At 43.4% G+C, this 7,361-nt stretch overlaps 1 long non-coding RNA gene across 1 annotated transcript in view; it reads left to right on the forward strand.

Moving 5' to 3' along the window:
* The window catches only part of LOC129149071 (uncharacterized), a 33,470-nt gene extending 26,366 nt beyond the window's left edge, over positions 1–7,104 (forward strand). Inside the window, exon 3 of the long non-coding RNA XR_008556017.1 lies at positions 6,979–7,104. This is a non-coding gene — a long non-coding RNA (uncharacterized LOC129149071). The remainder of the gene's footprint in view (positions 1–6,978) is intronic.
* Positions 7,105–7,361: the final 257 nt, after the last annotated feature.

Genomic DNA, 7,361 nt, shown 5'->3' on the forward strand with positions numbered 1-7,361 from the left:
ATGCTCGGGTTGCAGGCTCGATCCCCAGTGTGGGGCGTGCAGGAGGCATCTGATCAATGATTCTCTCTCATCATTGATGTTTCTATCTCTCTCTTCCTCTCCCTCCCTCTCTGAAATCAATAAAAACATATTTTTAAAGAAAGAGCAATGCCACTTTAAAAAAATCAGCCAATGAATGCATAAATGGAACAACAAATCAATTTCTCTCTCTCAAATTAATTTAAAAAAAAAAAGAATCCCTCAACACCTGCCTAAATCCTGTAATTACCCCCCTCCCTGGTCCCTCTTACAAAAATGCCCCATGGTCCCTGGAGTGAATTCTTGCTAGTTGCAGTAAGGTAACAGAAGCTAATTTGGTTTGACTCCAGATGTGTTCCCGGTGGTCTTCCATTGGTAGGTATCTGCACTGGCCTCTTGGCTTACTGCCAGCTGATTAGCATCAGAAGAGATGCTAAGGAAAAGAAAGCAAGTGCCACCCTTTTCAAATGTCTGCCATTTCTTCTCTCCTCTCTTCTCTTTCTCCCACATAAATCCTGTTTTTGCCTTTGTGAGATGGAATTGATCCGGTAGTGGCTTTTTTGGATACATGCAGAATAGCATGTTAATATTCCCTATTTATGTCTCCTAGTCAGTCTGCTCTGTGGTAGTCTGTTACTGAAGATGTGGCAGTAACAGCAGAGGCCTCCATTGTGGCTCCATATAGTTGATACCTTAAATTCCAAATCATGCATCTCTCTTTTTAAAATGCTCCTCCACTATTTCTTCAGCATGGGCTCCAGATTTCCAACAAGTTGCTTACCTCTCTTCTGCAGCCCATCAGAAAAGAAACAAACAAAAAAAAACCCAAAAACCCCCAAATCCTCAAACTCCAAAAGGACATCAAAAAAGCTTCTTACTTTATTAGGCAGAGCATTTAAGCCTCTATCTCAACACTCAACTCATTTGCAGATCTAAAGACTCATTGTGAATGAGAAATGGAAACTAACTTTAATATCTAATAATAGGACAATAGTTAAGTACAGTGCATCAGCCGAGTGGACTATCTTGCAGCTGTTAAATGAGGTAATTACGGCAACCTAGAAACAAGGTATATTGTGTATGAAACAATTGTTTATGAAAATTAAACATACTGCAAAAAAAAAAAAGTGAACAATGTGATTACAACTAAAAAAAAAAATCATCTACCTGTAGCTCAGGACCTAAACTGGGTACTGGGAGTGATTTATACTAGGCATGACTTTCATTTTTTTAAAAAATTTATTTTATTGTTTAAAGTATTACATATAGTAGTACATATATCTCCTTTCCCCCCCCATTGACCTTCCCCCAGCCTCCCCTACCCCTGTCGCATGCCTCATCCCGCCCCCCAGTGTCTTGTGTCCATTGGTTGTGCTTATATGCATGCATACAAGTCCTTCAGTTGATCTCTTTCCCTCCCTCCCCAACACTCCCCAGCCTTCCCGCTGTAATTTGACAGTCTGTTCTATGCTTTACTGCCTCTGTATCTATCTTTTTGTTCATCAGGTTATAATGTTCTTTATTATCCATAAATGAGTGAGATCATGTGGTATTTTTCTTTCATTGCCTGGCTTATTTCATTTAGCATAATGCTCTCTAGTCCCATCCATGCTGCTGCAAATGGTAAGAATTGCTTCTTTTTTATAGCAGTGTAGTATTGCATTGTGTAGATGTACCATAGTTTTCTAATCCACTCATCTGCTGATGGGCATTTAGGCTGTTTCTAGCTATGGTGAATTGTGCTGCTATGAACATAGGGTGCATATATCCTTTCTGATTGGTGTTTCTAGTTTCGTGGGATATATTCCTAGAAGTGGTGGCATGACTTTCTTTTTTTTAATTTTTTATCCTCACCCGAAGATATTTCTTCCATTGATTTTTAGAGAGAGTGGAAGGAAGAGGGAGAGACAGAGAGAAACGCCGTTGTGAGAGAGACACATTGATTGGCTGCCTCCAGCATGCCCCCAACCAGGGCTGGGAGCCTGCAACTGAGGTATGTTCCCTTGACAGGAATCAAACCTGGGACCCTTCAGTCCACAGGCCGACGCTCTAGCCACTGAGCCAAACCGGCTAGGGCTAGGTATGACTTTTAAAAAATTCAATTTATTGGTGTGACATTGGTTCGCAAAACCATACAGATTTCAAGTATACAACTCAATGAAAACATCTTCTGCACATGGCATCGTGTGTTCATCACCCCAAGCAAAGTCTCTTTCCATCCCCATTCCACCCCCACTTTGCCCATCTCCACCTACCCCCAATACCTTTCCCTCTGACTATCACCACACCCACACTGTTGTCCATATATATATATGTGTGTGTGTATGTGTGTGTGTGTGTGTGTGTGTGTGTGTGTGTGTGTATTAGTGTCCTGGTGCACAGATTCATGCACACTGAAAGGAAATTAATTAGAATAAATATTTTAATATCGCTATTTGCCCTTTCTCTATAATAGAAGTGCCAACCAAATTCATGATCCACAATGACAGATTGAAACACACGCATGCAGTTGGCGCCAGCAGGCTTTATATGTATCGGGCATGAGTGAGTCAACGTCAACTTAGCCATAAAGATACACACACACACACATATATATATATGTATATATATATATATATATATATATATATATATACACACACACACACACACACACACACACACACACACGCATACACACACATTAGAGGCCCAGTGCACAAAATTCGTGCACGGGGTTGGGGGGTGTCCCTCAGCCCAGCCTGCACCCTCTCCAATCTGGGACATCCCTATCACAATCCAGGACTGCTGGCTCCCAACCGCTCGCCTGCCTGCCTGCCTTCCTGATTGCCCCTAACCGCTTCTGCCTGCCAGCCTGATCACCCCCTAACCACTCCTGCCAGCCTGATTGCCCCTGCTTCTGCCTGCCAGCCTGATCACCCCCTAACCACTCCTGCCAGCCTGATTGATGCCTAACTGCTCCCCTTCCAGGCTGATTGCCCCTAACTGCCCTCCCCTGCAGTCGTGGTCACCCCTAACTGCCTTCCTCTGCAGGCCTGGTCACCTCTAACTGCCCTCCCCTGCAGGCCTGATCGCCTGCAACTGCCCTCCCTTGCAGGCCTGGTCCCTCCCAACTGCCCTCCCCTGCTGGCCATCTTGTGGTGGCCATCTTGTGTCCACATGGGGGCAGCCATCTTGTGTATTGGAGTGATGGTCAATTTGCATATTACTCTTTTATTAGATAGGATATACTTAAATCCTTCACCTTCTTTCATCTAGCTCCCCATCCCCCTCCTCTCTGATAGTTGTCAGTCTATTCCATGTATCCATGCCCCTGGTTCTATTTTGTTCATCAATTTATTTTGTTCACTAGATTCCATGTATGCATGAGATCATGTGATACTTGTCTTTTTCTGACTGGCTTATTTCTCTTAGCACAATACTCTCCAGGTTATGACGTGACAGCTTCAGCAGTAGGTTCTATTTGAATGAGAGATAAAGGAACCTGGTGGAAAGGACCAGGGCTTGGGAATATGGTGAGGTGAGTGAGGCACTTGCACAAAGTTTAATGAGTACCAAACAAACAAACAAAAAGTTTCTGTCATCAAGATTTAAAATTTTAAAATAAAAATTTTTTAAAAATCAGAATTAAGGCCCAAAAAACCACCCATGATGAGCACAGTCTCAAAATTTTGAAGTGAAAGTTTGACCTGGCACTCGCATGACTCAGAGTGAGCACCGCACTTGCCTCACCCTAGTCCTAGCCTGGTAAGGACAATGGCCAGCCATGCAGGACCAGCAGCTCTCTCCCACCTCTGGGACTGAGCCCCATTGAGAATATTGGCCACTCCGCACTAACCCCCAAAAGAGGGGGAGTCTGAATGCACACACTGGGTTAGGGAATGGTTGATCAGAGGGAAGTTGTTTCCACATACACACAGTAGTCAGTCCCCTCTTATTTGTGGTTTGGCTTTCCCAGGTTTCCGTTACCCACAGTCAACCACAGTAAAAAAAAAAAAAAATATTAAATGGAAAATTCTAGAAACAAACAATTCGTGTTTTAAATTGTGCTCTGTTCTGAGTAGTATGATGAAATCTCATGCTGTCTGTTCAGGATGTGAATCATTCCTTTGGCCCAAATCTCCACAATGTAGATGCTTGTCAGTTACTTCGTAGCTTCTCAGTTATGAGATCAACTGTCGTGGTATCTTAGTGTGTGTATTGAAGTCCCTCCTATTTTGCTTAATAATGGCCCCAAGGTGCAAGAGTAGAGATGCTGACAATTAAGATGTGCCAATGAGAAGCCATAAAGTGCTTCTTTTAAGTAAAAAATATGTGTATATAAGAAAAAACATAATTTATATAGGGTTCGGTATTATCAGCAATTCCAGGAATCCACTGGAGGTCTTGGAAAGTATATCCTGCAGACAAGGGGGGACTTCTGTAGTCCAATATCAAATAGATCTTCCAGGGGCTCTTGTTGGAACAAGGAGATATAGCAAATAAAAATTCCCCACCAAGCAAATCTCCATAAAGAGCCACTCTATGAATGTAACCTAGTTGGGTGACTCTTGCGAGATTGTTAGAGTCATGTCTATGAGTCAGAAACAGCAAAGGATATCACTATAGCAACCTGTGTCCCTTGGGCAACACTGTCCTTATAGGAGCAAAGGCTGAAGGAGGTACATTATCTTATCTAATAAAGAAGGAATATGCTAATTTACCCGCATGCCGTCGCAAAGATGGTGGCGCCCACAGCCAATAAGGAGGGGATATGCTAATTGACTGCCCTGCCCTCAAAGATGGCGGCACCCACAGCCACAAGGTGGCAACGCCCAGTCCCTTCAGCCCTGTAGGCGTGCGGCAAGGCAGGCCTGGCTGCTCTGCATGCCTGCCTCTGGAGTCCCCCAGTTCTCTCAGACCCCCCAGCTGCCTAGGGCCGCCCGAGGCTCAGGTAACCAGGGCTGGCCAAGGCTTGCACTGCTGGCAGTGGCAGCAGCAGAGGTATGATGGGGTGTCACCTTCTCCTGATTGCCAGGTCACCTCCCGTCCCTGAGGACTCCTGGATTGTGAGAGGGGGCAGGCCGGGCTGAGGGACCGCCTGTCCAGTGCATGAATTTTCATGCACCGGGCCTCTAGTGCTTGTATAACAATATATGTCAGACAACCCAGAACCCCCTGCTTCCCAAGGAGCCCAAAGGCAAGCATTTGGAGATGATATTTCTGTATACTCTGTAGGTTGGGGGCTGATGCACAGAGATCCAGTTTTGTAATTGTAAACTGCCAGACTTGGGTGACCTGTGAAAATATGCAAATATGCAAGGACTAGAGGGTAAAGACCCTGATCAAAGTGACTGTGTCAGAGAAATAGCATAATGGTTGTTTAACATCTTTTAAAGTTTTTCTTAGTGTTTTAATGTAATTTTTTTTCAATTAATAAAAGGAAAAATGAAGAAAGTATCATAGCCATAAAGTTACCTATTGTACACAGCCTGGAGTTCAGTAAACTTAAATGACGTGATTGTCTGAGTATGAAAGATGAAAGAGGTTTTATCGAGATCAAGATCTTGGTTTTCCTAATGATCATCTGACTAGAAAACGCTAGGACAAGTTCTTATGAAGATTAAATTCCTGTAGGAGGAGGCCTAAAATAAGCATTCTGTATTAAAACTTACAAAACAAGAGGGCTTCAGGCGGGGGCCTGTTAGCTAGATTCCCTGTGTCCCATTGTTTCTGAGTGGCCTTGCAGGCAGGGATTTGCCTGCCATGTGGATTCTGCTCTTAACTATCTGTAAATTGTCCGTTCTCACTTCTGAAATCTAAGACCCCAGTCCCCCTTTTCTCCTTTGTCCAAAATGTCTTGGTAATATTCATGCTTATATGAATTCCCCATGTACATGTATTAAACTCTGATTTTTTTTCCTGTTAAAAAACACACACACAAAAAACTATGGCCAGTGATTCTAACGTGTAGCCAAGATTGAGAACCAATGAGACCAGTGCTGTCTAACAGAATTTTCTGCAGTGATGGAAATCTTATACCTGCCCTGTCCAATAGACTGGCCCTCAGCCACATGTGGCTCTTGAGCTCTGAAATGTGGCTAGTGAACTGGATTTTACATTTTGTTTAATTTTAAGTAATTTAAATTGAAATGCAACTAGCCTGGGACTCTGCTCTTTATGAGCTCACCAGATTTTTCACAGCTGCATTTGGCAAACTTCCTGGGGATCTTGGCAAAATGCAGATTCTGATTCAGTCGGTCTGGGGTGGGGCCCGAGACTCTGCATTTCTAATAGGTGCACAAGGCCTGCCAATGCTGCTGGTCGGGAGACCATGCTTTAGGTAGCATGGCTGGAGGTTTTTGTTGTATTTGGGTGTTTTTTAAAAGGTAAATTCCAAGTGGATGCTGTTAGCCATTTCCTTCCTTTCTTTGTTAAACTATATTTTTATTGATTTCAGAGAGGGGGAGAGAGAGAGAGATAGAAACATCCATGATGAGAGAGAATCATTGATTGGCTGCCTCCTGCATGCCCCACACTGGGGATCGAGCCTGCAACCCGGACATGTGCCCTGACTGGGAATTGAACCATCACCATAGGTTGATGCTGGTTTATAGGTTGACGCTCAACCACTGAGCCACGCGGGCCGGGCCTGTTAGCCATTTTCAAATGTTCTTTTCAGTAAAAGTTTTTCAAAAATTAGTTTTAAAATTGAGGTAAAATTGACATGTAATGTGGAAATTTAAGGTGTATACGTTGATTTGATACATTTATTTATTGCAATATGATTGCCACCCTAGTGTTAGCTAATACCTCTATGACATCACTTAATTCTCATTTTTGTGGTGAGAACACTTAAGATTTAGTCTCTTAGCAATTTTGAACTATTGTTGACTAGAATCACTATGCTGTGCATGAGAGCTCCAAGATTTACTTATCTTCTAGTTGATAACATCTCTGCAATTCCCCCCCCCCCCCCAGGGTGAGAGGTGTCTGGGACATCATGGACCTTTCACTTCCCTCCTCCTGGTTACGTCTGGTCAGCTGTACTTTATCCTCCTGCCCCAGTTCCCTACACACTGAAAATGCTAGCAACACCTTGAAGACTCAAGAGAAGTAGAAATCCAAGGTAAGTGGCATCCTGGTCATATCTGTATTTTGTGCAATGCATTATTTTTCTTTCACAATTTACTGCCTGTTCCAGGAAAAAAAGAGAACCTGTGTGTGTGGTGAGAGGGCTAGTCAATATGCAGAGCAAGATTGTTGTTTCAGAAATTTGCTAATTGCCACAGATCACCATGACTGAAAAGTGCAAGTTTTGCACAGCTTATGGCACGGAAATGGGGTTTGACGTGTATTTGCCA

Source organism: Eptesicus fuscus, chromosome 1 (assembly GCF_027574615.1).
Source record: "Eptesicus fuscus isolate TK198812 chromosome 1, DD_ASM_mEF_20220401, whole genome shotgun sequence".
In the NCBI taxonomy this organism is placed as follows: domain Eukaryota; kingdom Metazoa; phylum Chordata; class Mammalia; order Chiroptera; family Vespertilionidae; genus Eptesicus; species Eptesicus fuscus.